General features: G+C 47.2%; 1 protein-coding gene across 2 annotated transcripts in view; it reads left to right on the forward strand.

Moving 5' to 3' along the window:
• The window catches only part of UNC13D (unc-13 homolog D), a 2023528-nt gene that overhangs the window by 527820 nt on the left and 1480516 nt on the right, over positions 1 to 15192 (forward strand). The gene's annotated exons all lie outside the window — the stretch shown is intronic.

Genomic DNA, 15192 nt, shown 5'->3' on the forward strand with positions numbered 1-15192 from the left:
GTCATGCCGAGTTTGGCGAACCCGGTAATTGCCCATTCGCGGGTGCCGGTAATAAGGGACTCCCCATTCCCATTCGGCCCCATAGGGCTCAAAGGGATTGGGGAAGGTGGTAGCACCAGTACCGTTAATGATGCTACCATCATGTTATGCTCGCGGGTGCTGGTACGGCCACCAGGTCAGACCTGGTGGCTGCAAGGGCACCTACGAACAGAACTCCTAGTATGTCGGTACGGTAGCTACCGTTGTTTCCTTACCGCCATACTTGTAATGAGGCCCAATGACTTTATCTGTTGCCACAGAAAGGCATGTATGGCTGGGGCAGAGTCACCACATGTGCGTTTAATTTGAGAGGTATCTGGTTCTGCTCTAACCTTACTGGCTTATTGGCATTGTAGATTTTCATATCGTTTATTCTTCATTTGGTCCGCCCATTCCCCTGAACACCAAACCTATGAATATGTTGATTATGCATGTTTTTGTGATGAAATCTGAGCGTTACCATAAGAATTATTATTGTAGACGCTATACACCCTAAAGGAGGAAACAGAATATTTGTCCCACAGCTGCTGAATGAAGGTTTATTGATCCTGTTTCTACCGGAATGGCCCTTTACCATCTGTTGTCTGTCACAAAAAGTAGTCTACATTTCGATTTTGTATCCCCTTTAGTTAATCATCAAGAAGAATGTACAATGTTGTGCTTGGGAGAATTTCTTATACATAAGATATATTTAAGCAGCACAATGCATTATATATTAATAAGTACAGTCCTTTTTATGGCCGCTATAGTTATGACAGATGGAACTATGTTGTGCCATGTGAACCCAAAAAAACACTATGAAATAATCATAACGGGATAATTAGACACAAGGCCTCAGTAGAAGAACACAAGTGTGTTCATTTTTCTGAGGGTTTCCAGAATCTCCATCACTGTAGCAATATCCAATTAATGGTTCCACTTCGACAGAGCAGGGCTCTTCCTGCGTTTCTCCCTTGAGGGTATCTGATATCATTAAAATTAAAAGGGTCCATAAAGAATGAGCTTCCCCACAGCGTTCTGCAATTACAGATCACAGTTCCATTAAGTATGAAACCTGGATGTGCACTGGACCTTCCCTACATCATCCAAAAAAGTGTTGTTTGTGCAGCACTCCTAGCTTTCACTCAATATTCCATACAGCAGAGCACCCTTGACATCACTCTCACTCATGCACACATCATCCAGTGATTGCCTCTGTTCATCACACTGCCATTCTCGGACCTCCCAACCAGGCACCACCAAGACACACCATATTACAACCCACCTTCCTGCGACACAGTAGAACAGTGGTTCTATGGGGCGATGATCTCATCCTGACAGGTGCTTTTATGCCTCCTCCCGAGAAGTGCGACTTACCCAACTCAAAATAAATAAATGAACTAAATTACAACAGGCTGAGAAATTACTTCAGAAAAGGAGATGTGCAAACAGTGCAATAAGTAACCATGATAAGTAAGCATATCATTGAACAAGGTCACCCTGTTTAACACTCAAAAGCTGACTGGAATGGATGCATTACACTGGCAGTCAATTAAAAGGAAAATGCTTGGTGTAACCCTTCAAAACAGCAAACTTGTAAATGTACCTACTAGTATGTTGTCTTATATGGATATCTGGCAACAAGTACAATATATATATCGGCTATCAGTCAAATGCGGAAAGCACAATGCAGGGGTGGACATTGAGATTGTATAAGCAAGAGCTAAAAGCAGCTCGGAGTACTGCGCATCATCCGGTAGGCAGGAGCTACCTTGGTAGAAGCAGGGACTAGTACACAGTGCAGCACTATTCGAACTTGCAGCTGAGATGCAAACGATGTTTGTTCCATAATTGTGCTTTAAATGTCCCTTAGATGTGTCCTTTAGTCCCCTTTATTCATATTACCAAACATACAAAGGAATAGTTTGCTCAAAAATGTTATTGTCCAGAGCATTCGGGCATGTGGTTCAAAGCAATCTGTGATCGATCGTAAAAACATTTCCTATGCACCTTACCTTAGTTTTCCTCACTTTTACACATGCGAAATCTTGTTCTAATCTTATCCGTTGCCGCATCGCCCTAAGTTGAACTGCCATCGGGGCACTAAATCATATCCCCCGCCCCTGAAGCTGATATCACTATTCCTAGCGATATTCTCCACCTATTTTCATGACGTTAGTGTGCAGCTTAACCAAACGCGCCCAGTCATCACCTACGTCTTAACGTTAGTTGACGCAGAACCCGGAATATCAACACGCACATCCTCTCACAGCACAGCCCATCCCAAATCAGATTAGAAAACACTATTTTTAAAGGAAACACCAATACTCTGCAATTTATAATGTGCTTTGATTTCACAATAAACACTCCTAGAACATCTGTCAATTTCCATATTCAGCAACATTTTTAAAGGCATGGTCTAGTAAAAAATGTTATTGTCCCAACGGGTCGGCCATGTTTTTTTAAGCCTAAGTGGCTCGATTTTAGAAAACTTTCCTATGGACCTTACCCGAGTTTTCGTCCATTAAACGCACGCGAAAACAAGCACCAGGGAGCCGCCATTTTCTGATAATCCTATGTTTTCCCCGATCGCCCTGGCTGACCTGCTTTTGCGGCACTAAATCAATTCCCCCGCCCCTGAGCCTGTCATCAGCAGACTCATACCGCCCATTTCCCAACGCCTAAGCACGTCTCGTGTCAACATTCGCTGCTCTTCAGCTAATGATGTGTCGCCATGGAAATGGCAGGACGCCTCTCTCCTCAATAAGTATAAATAGACCGTTTCACAATACACAGCAGCCGATTTTCGATTCCATTCCTCTCTCTGTGTTACTTTGAGTATTCTGTGACTCGTTTCTGTGCTCTGGTCAGCTACCTTCGCCGCTTGTAGGCCGTGTGAACAGATATCAGTACCACCGCTATAAATTATTTTAGTTTGTTTAACACACAATGGCTACAATAATGCCCTACATGTACGAGCCCAAGTATACCGAGGAGGGACTCCTGGAAAGGGAAGCACGCGAAAACGATGGGGATTCGGACAGCAGTTGGCAGGACGAATCAACAGATGAAGAGCCTGGGCCTAGTCGAATGGACGGCGTCTCCACCTGGTGCACATGCAATCGGTGCGAGCTAATGCCAACTGAGGACGACAACTGCTGCTGCCGAGAAAACTCGGGATGCCTGGCCTACATTTTGGAAGGCGAGCCACGACCGCAATGCATCACCGAGCTGCCAGACTTCAGGGCAGCCTGCCTCACACGGGCCGTGTTGAGAATAATGATGGTGCTTATGCACGAACTTCGAGCAACTGTTCGTCCTCGTAATCCGAGTAACGAGTAAGTATACTCTACTTGTCATGCCACTCCTATTTCATGTTCTTCTACTATATCCAAAATTATATCTACATATCATTGTAACGCATGTAAGTCATTCAATAGTGTGCATTGTCTAGATAGCATTTGTCCGTGTAAAATGCCATTAGTTACAAGAATTGTCATTGACAACAAACGTTTATTAAACTTATCTGGGTCATTTAAAAACAGTTTGTTTCATTCCTTTTCACAGGTGGTACAGGCTGGTGGCCTATCGTTCCTTTACATGGTGGCTTCACGGGAGGCTAACCCCTCACAGACTGCCTGCCCCGGCGCCCACCAGCAACGGCCACGCACGGCCTAACCGGCACATTGGCAACACAAAACAAAAGGGAGTCCCCCACCCCAAAACGGCAGACAACATCTGAAGAATATTCCCGCTGCCCCTTCATCCCAACACCGCACTAGCCCCATCACCTGGCGACGACTCCCCACTCCAAGCCCTGATCAAGTTCCAGCTGGCGGTAGCAGGAGCGCCCGCCTAAAGCGACGGAGGTCACCCCCGCCACCAGACGCCACGAGTCCTCCTCCAAAATCGGGTACTCCAAACACGCGCAACACCAGCCATATAACCTATGAGAACCTGGCCCCACACTCAGCTGCTTCCAGTTTGACAAAGGTGGACATCGTAGGCCAATCTCACAAAACAGCGTAATACCCGCCAAAACCACGACGAAGGCATCGGACTCGTCACAAACGCACTCAACGCAGAAACAAGAGCGTAATGGGGAAAACAGATAAAACCCAAAAGAAGCTGAACTTCGAAGCAAGCCATAACAATAAACCTCCCAACGACGGGAGCAGAGCAGCGTCCCCAACGCCCGCTACTTCCAGGTCGGACGAGCATATACCAAGCTTCGACATTAGGGAAATCCTGATGGACCTCAAGGCGGGAATTGGCGACCTAGGCAGCAAACTCGACAATCTCTCGTCTAAAGTGGACCAACTCCAACACAGACTCGACAAGCACGCCGACAGGCTAGACACCGTAGAACAACGGGTCTCCGACCTGGGCGACGGCACGTCGGCCCTGACCACGCGAATCTCCACCCTGGAAACCCAAATGAAGGCAGTCTGCGCCAAAAATGAAGACTTAGAAGGGCGCTCAAGAAGAAATAACATCAGAATTATAGGAGTTAGGGAGAAACAACTTCAAGGGAAAATGGAGGACCATGTTGAATTGATCTGCACGACGCTCTTCGGGAAAGAACTCCTCTCCCAGCTGTTTGTAGTCGAACGTGCCCACAGAATCCCAAATTCAAGACCAGTCCCAGGCGCAAACCCACGGCCAATTATCGCAAAACTGTTAAACTACAAAGATCGCGATGCGATACTCAAAGCAGCCAGGGAAAAAGGGAACCTCCAGTACGACGGAGATCCGATTCAGTTCTTCCCAGACTTCTCTCTCAGCGTACAGACACAGAGACGCTCCTTTACCACCGTAAAGAGGAGACTGCAGGACAACCAAATACTTTACTCAATGCTATACCCGGCTAAGCTTCGCATTCAACATGATGGGAAAGCACTTTTCTTCCACACACCTGATGATGCCGACGACTACTTGGACCGTGCTGGCTGCAGACCTGCTCCAAACAATCCCAGGCCGCAGCGCGAAAACCAAAGGCGCAGAGAACCACCATAACTAATCGTCCCGGGCAGCTAAGAGAGATGAACTCGTACCTCCAGCGCATCCACGCAAGCCTTTACCGCAGAGAGACACTCCTAGTTCGCAGGAGAGCCACCCCTGACCCTCGGGAGGCACCTAGTGCCCCAAGCACAGCAACCCTCACTGTTTGTTGATGAAAGGGGAACATTGCGGGTCTGTTGGGGGTTGCCCGCGTGAGGGAGGGAAGTTACGTACACCACACCACCTCCAGTTGAGGTGTGCATCCTCACAATGGTTCAACAGTGAGGAGCGTCCAGGTTCCGCGCCATCTCCCCCACACCCCCCAACTGCACCAACACCAGCACAACGCCCAGCCTCCGAACCCCCCGACTCCATCCAATCCGCCAGATCATCCCTAGCTGCAATACCAGCAACCATGAGACATAAACGTCGAATCAACATAGACCCTAATCTATTCCATTCAATGTCATAACCTGGAACATAAGAGGAGGCAATGTCCCATCGAAGACCAGGAAAATCCTCCAATACCTCAGAAGACACGAAGTGGACATAGCCATGATTCAAGAAACACACTTGCTCCCAGGGAAGGACCGCCAGTGGGCCAAGAGTTGGGGATGCCACAGGTACTTCTCCTCTTACTCGTCATATTCCAGAGGGGTCGCGATTCTTATACACAAGAGGATCGGCTTCCGCCTTATCCACATATCCAAAGACTCCGAAGGGAGGGCAATCCTCGTAAGTGGCATCATAGAAGGTCAGAAAATCACCCTCGTCAACTCCTACGCACCAAACGTAGACGGCCCCGACAACTTTAGCTGGGTGCTATCCCATCTCTCGTCTCGAGACCCCGCAACCACAATCTGGGGTGGGGACATGAACACAGTACTGGACCCGGTGAAGGACAGATCCCACGCTAGCCCACATCCTCTGTCCAGAGCCTGCCTCCAAATAAAAGAAATATGCAAAGCATTCGACCTGAAAGATTCCTGGAGAGCATCTAATGGAGAGCTGCGAGATTACACATTCCACTCCGCGCCGCACAACTCGAGCTCCAGAATCGATTACCTTTTCACTTCAAGGAACGGCCCATGGACCAGCGGCTCATGCGCTATCCTACCAAGAACTCTTTCGGACCACTCCCCGGTAACTCTCGTCCTCACCCCAGCTAACCCCACACCTCCCCTACTGAGGTGGCGCTTCAAAACAGGCTCCATGCGAGACGAGGTCTTCGCCTCGGAACTGAAAGAGGAGATCTCAATGTTTCTAGAAGCCAACACAGGGTCAGTTTCCTCAGCCAGCACGCTCTGGGAAACTCTAAAGTGCTACACCAGAGGGGTCTGCCATGCCAAAGAAAATGGCATCCTGAAGCTCATACGACGGGAGCTGGCAACCAGCGAGAAGAAGCTAAAGCAGCTAGAACTTCAAAGCACCAACACAAACAACCCAACAAGTTCAGTCGCTCTGAGAGAAGAGCTACAAAAATTCAGGAATGCTGCCGATCGCGAAGTGAAATTCCTAAACCGCGACAGAATGGTCAGGCAATACGGTGAAGGGCAAAAACCGGGCGCTCTTCTAGCAAACCTGGTCAGAGCCGACAATAAACTACCCCCGATAGAAGGGATCAGGACCAAACAGGGACAAATAGCCCACACCGACGAAGACATGGCAGAAGAATTCAGGCTTTTTTATCAAGATCTCTACAGCACTAGACACAACGGAGACCCGACCGCCGCAAGGGAGTACCTAGAGGACACTGAACTGTACTGGGTTGAACAGCCCCTGCGGGAACCACTAAACGAGCTAATCACACAAGAGGAGATTACTGCTGCCATAAAAGCCCTCCCGAACTCTAAAGCTCCCGGCCCTGACGGCTTAACCGGGGAATTTTACAAAGCCTTTGCACCCACCATCGCCCCCCTTCTGGCAGCAGTGTACGAAGAGTCGTTGGATAAGGGATCCCTCCCCCACTCCACCCGCGAAGCCAACATCATCCTCCTGCACAAACCAGGCAAACCATCAGAGGACTGTGCATCATACAGACCCATCTCCCTCCTCAACCTTGACAACAAGATACTAGCGAAGGTGCTTACCAACAGGCTCCTTCCACTGATGCCCACCCTGGTACTGGCAGACCAGGCGGGTTTCATACCGGGCCGTAATACAACCTTTGGCATCAGGAGGCTGTTCAGCGTCATCGAAGCACTCGATCCTTCAAGTCAAGCAATCGCAGTCCTCCTTGACGCTGAGAAGGCATTCGATTCAGTGGAATGGCCGTTCATGTTCACTGTACTCACCAGAATGGGGCTGGGCGCTCGCTTCATCAAACTTGTCTCTTTATTATACAACAAACCACGCTCCAACATCATCGTAGGCACGGCAAAATCGGCTCCCATAGAGCTCCAACGGGGTACCAGACAGGGCTGCCCGCTCTCGGCACTCATCTTCGCCCTGGTAATGGAACCGCTGGCCTCCAACCTAAGGGAGCATAGACAACGAAGAGGGCTCGTGATTGGACCACACAAGCTCATTACATCCCTCTACGCAGACGACGTGGCACTGTTTATCCGAGATCCCGAAGAAAATCTAAACCCGGTCATGAGGGAAGTAATCAAGTTTGGAACAGCCTCCGGCCTGAAAGTCAATCCAGAAAAGTCCATTATATTCCCGTTGACCCCTGCTACCAAACCATTCATCGATGACTTTCAGCTCACATGGAAAATGTCCAAAGTCCGATACCTGGGGGTCCAAATGTCCCTGAATTACCACGAGGTGTTCCGTGACAACTACGAAGAGGTAGTTAAGTCTCTCCAGGATAAAGTGACGCGGTGGAAGTCCTTACCACTAACGCTCTGGGGGAGAGCTTCCCTAGTTAAGATGGTGATCCTGCCAAAATTGCTGTACCTATTCACCAACATCCCGATACTGCTACCCCAAACCTTCCTGAAAAAACTGAAGAGTATGGTCCTTGAGCTGCTCTGGGCAGGCAAACCAGCCAGAGTGGCACACGCAACACTGACACTCCCAGTGACGAGCGGTGGACTTGCCCTCCCAGACCTGGAGAAGTACTTCTGGGCAGCACAGGCACAATTCCTCAGCCATTGGTACACCACCCATACAATCAGGCCTCACGTGCAAGTGGAGCGAGCCCTGGCTTCACCAAACTTGTTAACAGCAGTCGTCTTCAGCCAAATTCCCGTTCCCAACCACACCATGAATGCAATGCTCGCAACGCACAAAGTCTGGAAGAGACTAGCTCAAATATACGGGGTACAATCACGATACTCTCCACTATTACCCGTAAAGTTTATCCCAGGGGTTCCACTGACATCTGAGAAAGTATTTCACCAGTGGGTTGACAAACTACAAATAAAGACCCTGGGAGACCTCTTCACGGAGGACGGCTTCATAACACCACAACAAGCAAAATTGAAAGGCGGCAACACCGCACTTGACGTATTTCTATACTTCAGGACCAGGTACACTTTACAAGCTCTCTTGCCAGACTTCCCCCAGCAACCCCCAACCTGGCAACTACTACACAATGTCATACAGGCGCAGGGCGAGGGCAGGCTGGTGTCGCAAATCTACAAATCCATCATCACGGATACGACACCTAACCTAACTCAGGCAAAGACCAGATGGGAGAAGTCCCTGCACCAAACTATTCCAGACGAGGACTGGACATACATCCTGAAACAAACACAGAAAATAGCTCTCAATTCTCGCCTCAAGCTAATTCATTTCAACTTCCTCCACCAGACCTATCACACACCAGCAAAAGCTAACAGACACCACCCTGAGGCGGCTGCGAACTGCGAGAGATGTGGAACGCAACCAGCAGACTTCGTCCACCTTGCATGGGAATGCCCCGAAATAACACCCTTCTGGACCCGAGTCTTAGAGACGACAGCAGCAATAGTGGGCGAAGAGATACAACCGAGCCAAACTGCAGCACTACTCGGCCTGACAAATTCACTTTCCGCCCCGTCAAGGAAACTGGCAGGACTCCTGCTGACACTAGCCCGCAGGAGGGTGGCCATGGCCTGGGGTCGAGGCCCACCTCCAACAATCCCCGCCTGGCGCAGGGACATTCTTTACTGCCAGGATGTGGAAACAGACTTTATTAAATCCCTACCCTTACATGCCCGCCCACCTGACATCTGGGGACCGCTAGTACAATTCCTGCTAAATGAAGCTGAGGAGACACCTGACATTCGAGCAGACACCTCTGGCGCAGGAACAAGCCAGCCGTGAAGACACAGAGCTAGCAGCATCGTCCACATGTCTCAAGTAACCAGAACAAGGCAGCACATCTATAGGAGTCACAAGACTGAGCGGGAGAGCGGGGGGTGGGGAGAGGGGGGGGAGGCGGGACATGGCGCAGAGTTAAATCCACCCTAATGTGGGTGTGTAGTTGTTTTGTTTTTCAAAAAAAAACCAAAAATAAAGGTTTTAAAAAAAAAAAAAATACAGGCCCTAGGGTCTTGGCCACTATAATACACCGGTTGAAGTGTGGGTCTGTGCTCACAAGAATCTCTGGTATGTGGCATTTGTTATTGATAAGCAACGATATACTATCATTGATATAAAGGCGATATACTGTATATTGATATAAAGGCGGTTCGCGCCGGTGGATGCGCGCTGGCATGGGGGGCTGAGACGGGCGCGAAAGGCCAAGGTGCCAAACTGCATGTACACTTCAAAAGGTGTCCCACGTCAAAGGGCCATCGGTCACATGGCCTCCTCAGACCCCGTGTCTCCAGGCAGGCCTCCCCCGAGGCAGGCCGCCCCCCTGCAATCCACATAAGTGTGTCTCCATTCAGCAGTCTTCCTGTGCCTTATCTGCACGCCCCAGGGCCGTCCATCCCACCACCCTGTATCAAAGGCGGTTCGCGCCGGTAGATGCGCGCTGGCATGGGGGGGTTTTGACGGGCGCAAACGGCCAAGGTGCCAAACTGCATGTACACTTCAAAAGGTGTCCCACGCCAAGGGGCCATCAGTCACATGGCCTCCTCAGACCCTGTGTCTCCAGGCAGGCCTCCCCCGAGGCAGGCAACCCCCCTGCAATCCACATAAGTGTGTCTCCATTCAGCAGTCTTCCTGTGCCTTATCTGCACGCCTCAGGGCCATCCATCCCACCCCCCCGTATCAAAGGCGGTTCACACCCGGGGATGAGCGCTGGCATGGGGGGCTGTCCGGGGCGCGAAAGGCCAAGGTGCCAAACTGCATGTACACTTCAAAAGGTGTCCCACGCCAAGGGGCCATCGGTCACATGGCCTCCTCAGACCCCGTGTCTCCAGGCAGGCCTCCCCCGAGGCAGGCCGCCCCCCTAATACCACGACATACATACGTCATTCATTCACAAACACACCCCAGTTTCTAATACTTTAAAAACCACTCGATATGTCTCATGAGAACATCTTTGTCCTTTGCAACTCAACTCTTGAACGTGCTACCTGGGAACCACTGAGATCTATGCTAATCTGCTTGTCATCGTGCTATCCGTGAACTCTGTGACCGACCGCTTCGAGCATACCCATCAGTGCGCTACCTTTGGCCATCCACCTATTCTCCCGCAACATACTGCTCTGCTTGCTGAACCCAACTGTTTGTTGGTCAAGGTAAGGCCATGTATCCTGGTTATATTTCGCAGATTTTTAAATTTCTATCTATTTTCCAGTAGAGTACAAAATAGTGCTATGTTCATTGGTCTCATTGGTATTGACTTGAGTTTCCATTGCTATGCTATCAATAGATCTATTTATTTTAATCTGTGACTATCGTGATTGAATTGCATCCTTCGAGGGTCCAGTCAATAATGTTAGCATGTTTCCTTCTCGTGCAAGACAGAACATCCAAGGGACGAGTCACATGTTCAGATTTCAGACACATCAATTATACATTTCTGCAACTTATGCAAATACTAAGCAGCACATAATGAACTGGTATAGTTCCTGCAACCAAATAAACCTTGCATTGATCATTGTATGATTCATTTACTTTTGTATCAAATCTTTACTCTTGAAGATTGTATAATAATGTCGATATTTACTTTTCAGATTCATCAGCAATGCCTGCCTGTTCGATTAGCGGTTGCCCTTCGAAGACCCATGCGAAATCTGAAGGAACTACAATGCATGTATTCCCGAAAACTGTTGATCGAATAGGAGAATGGGTCAGACATTGCGGATATCCACTGGAAGAGCTGGAAAGTAGAGTCCAACAAGTCTTAGAGGACAAGAGGGGTGATCGATACCGCATCTGCGGCCGGCACTTTTCCTTGGACATGTACACAACTTCTTGGGTAACAAAGAAGAATAAACAGCGAACGACACGGAAATTGCGCGAAAACGCTATTCCCACTCTATTCGTCCACATTCCGCCACCGGTGAGTCAAGTGTCCGGATTTGGCTTTAGGCCTTGCGGTGGTGTGTAGCCGAATGGATTAATAGATATTGTAGGTGTTCTATCCCTTGTAATAATTTCGATATTGATATGAGTGTATACTTTTTTGAATAATGACATTTATCAATATATTCTTTTTCGATTTCATAACCCACAAACGTAATGTATATATATATGGGGAGAGGGAACTGTGCTGTATTGAGCATTTTTCAGGTATTCTGTCGGCTTACATGGCTATTTTTAATATTGGCATTTCATTATCAATCATTAATTGACCTTTACAACTTCTTGACTATCCCTTGAATCTGAAGCAAGAACATTCTACATCCTTGACGTGGTCGCAGTTATCAACCACTTCTAGCGCGTATCAGGTAATCTTACTAGGCTAATCCGCTACAGACTTGTTTTATGCATGTCAAGTAATAGTTTTATTCTAACGTGTAATTATTTTACAGAATGTTTGTTTACTGCTTTCCAATTAATATACACCTTAGTTATCGTTCACTGGTGTTTGTTTTCAGTTATAATTAGTGTTATCCATAATAATGCAAGTACTGTCTTTCAGGGAGATGCTGAAGCGTCCGCCACATCTACAACGTTTCTAGATGTTCCTCACCAGCAGGAGGTATGGATACTGACAGCTCCATCGAGCGTCATCATAAGAGCTGGAATTCTTGTTGTTTGATTGTTCTACACAATGTTTCATTCGTGGTTAGCCGTTGATATGTACCTGTGCTGTCGACCCCAGGTGTATTTTATGTTTTTGCAATTGTAATCCTCACTAATGCAAGTACTATGTTTCAGGCAGTTGATGGAGCGTCAGCCCCTGCACTTGATGCAGAGCCTGACATTCAAGTATACGAATCGGCGCAACAGCTTTCGGAAGTGCGCACTACATTTGCAACATCCATAGATATTTTTCAGCAGCACGAGGTATGGATAATGACAGCTCCATCATGCGTGATCGTATAACGTGATTCCATTTGCTATACTTTCTTCCCTATTAACGCAAGTGCTGTGTTTCAGGGAGAAGACGGAGCTTCCACCACAATCAAAACATCTCATTTATATGATGCAGATGTAAAGGAATCGTTGAAATAAGTTGATGAAATGTGATCATATTTGGATTTTCCTTCATTCTTTTGGACAATGCATCTTTCGCGGTTATCTCCTTATATGTACCTGTGCGTTCGACCACAAGTGTGTGTTATGTTTCCAATATTGAAAACCATACTAATCCAAGTGCTGTGTTTCAGGGAGACGACGGAGTTTCCACCACAATCACAACATCTCATTTAGATGATGCAGATGTAAAGGAATCATTGAAATAAGTCGATGAAATGTGATCATATTCGGATTTTCCTTCATTCTTTTGGACAATTCATCATTTGCGGTTATCTCTTTATATGTACCTGTGCCGTCGACCCCAAGTGTGTGTTGTGTTTCCAATATTGAAAAGCATACTAATGCAAGTACTGTGTTTCAGGGAGATGCGGATGCCTCCTCTCCAATACAACCATTCATGGCAGTCCATGCAGAGCCAGAGGTATGGATACTGACAGTTCCATCGAAATAGATCATCACTGGTCGAATACTTGTCCTTTGATTGTTGCACACAATGTTTAAATCGTATTTGGCTATTGAGATGTACCTGTGTGTTCGTCCTCACGTGTGTTTTATGCTAACAATATTTTGATACATAGTAATGAAAGTACTATGTTTCAGGGAGACGATGGAGCCTCATTCCGTGCTGTCTATGCGGATACAGAAAATATAGTCCTTGGAGCGCAAAAGGAAGGGAGGACATGCGGAAACGAATCGGAGCTACAGCGTGCAGATGTTGAAGGTCGAGTCAAAAAAGTTGCAAAGAAAAAAAACAAAAAAAGGTTAGTTACAAACAGTTAATAACTTTAAACATTTTTTTGTGGTGGGGACTATTTTATGTTTTTTTCCAGTCAATTCTACTACACTCCATCTTGTGTTTAAACTGAACATCCCTTTTCCAATCTCTCCTCCAGTTACCCGTGGGCATCAGAACTATACACACACAGACAGTGAAGCGAATGAGAGATGTGGCTTGCCAGACCATGTACACTATGGAGGAACTATTAATTGAGGCGAGGCGTGTTCAGGCTTGAGATGTTCATGTCCAATGGCCAGAACATGAATTAGCTGTGTTTGGAGACTACAGCAAAGTTGCATTGGACCATAGCTACAGTGCAACCGGACCACCACAAGAAGATGTTATTGAATGTATTGAAGATAGCTCTGAAGTAGTTGCAGATCAATATACACAATCTACACCCGCCAAAAAATTGCCACCAAAAAACATGTCGACATTGTTGTGTTCTCCCATCAATGTTGAATTAGCAGATGTTGAAATGAGAGAGAATGAACCAGCCGCAGCATCCATAGACGCAACAATACTTGATAGCAGCGATATTACTTTCCAATGTGTTGAAATCTCCACGTCAAAGGCCGAAACAACGTTGACGCAGGATGACAGTATAATGAAAGAGAGCAAATACATTGTATTCGACAGTTGTTTGATGGAAATTATAAGTACGCTGAAATGTGTGCGTTCCATTAGTGGGAATGTATGTGGGAAGCCATTGATTAATGTGACTCGTCAAATAAAAGGCAGTAACGTCAAAATAAATGCCACCTGTAGATTAAATCATAGGTTCTCATGGTCTGCACAACCAATGCTGGGGAAAATGCCAGCAGGCAATCTACTGTGTGCAGCTGCATCACTTTTTAGTGGCTCCAGTTTTAGAAAGTTAGAGGCTTTCTTTCAGTTTGTGGGACTCCATTTCATTTCTAAAGCGCTGTACTACATATACCATCGTGATTATCTGTTTCCGGCCATTAGTGATGCTTGGAAAATTGAACAATTGTCTCTAGCAAGTACATTCGAAGGCAAACGATTCAGGCTAGCCGGCGATGGACAGTGCGACAGCCCTTGATTTTCTGCCAAGTACTGCACCTACCACTTTCAGGACATGGATAGTAAGAAAATTGTGAGTTCGGTGGTCGTGCAGGTAACACAATGTACATCCTCAGTGGCCATGGAGAAACTAGGTTTTATAAAATCAGTGGAATATCTACAATCGAGGGGAATGCACATCGACCTCATAGCCACGGATAGACATGTTTCAATTGCCAAGACAATGAGAGAGCAGTTCCCACATATTAAACATCAATTTGACGTATGGCATCTTGCTAAATCAATCAATAAGAAAATCTCGGCTGCAGGGAAAAAAAAAGGTTTTGAAAGTATTTTGCAGTGGTCACATTCTATCACCAACCATCTTTGGTGGAGCTCAAAAACTTGTGAGGGGTCAGTGGAAATACTACTTGGAAAATGGCGGTCACTGATGCACCACTGTACCAACGTTCACCGCTGGACAGCAAATGAACATTTCCACAATGTGAACATGGTCCTTTTTCCCCAGAGGAGGCACGGAAGAAGAAGTGGTTGATTCCATCTTCACCGACACACAAAGCCATTGAGAAGATTGTTTTCGACAAAACTCTATCAAGAGATTTGAGAGGACTGACAGAATTCTGTCACACAGGAGATTTGGAGGTGTTCCACAATATGTGCCTAAAGTACAGGCCAAAGCGCTTGCATTTTAGCTTTCGGGGCATGAAACATCGCACTCTACTAGCGGTCTTGGCCCATAACAGCAATGTCGGGTGTGAACAATCTAGGACTAGGGGTAAAGTAAGGATGCCTCGCTACACTAAGGTGTTTTCAAAACAAAG

This window comes from Ambystoma mexicanum, chromosome 3q (assembly GCF_040938575.1).
Source record: "Ambystoma mexicanum isolate Mex_15411 chromosome 3q, UKY_AmexF1_1, whole genome shotgun sequence".
In the NCBI taxonomy this organism is placed as follows: domain Eukaryota; kingdom Metazoa; phylum Chordata; class Amphibia; order Caudata; family Ambystomatidae; genus Ambystoma; species Ambystoma mexicanum.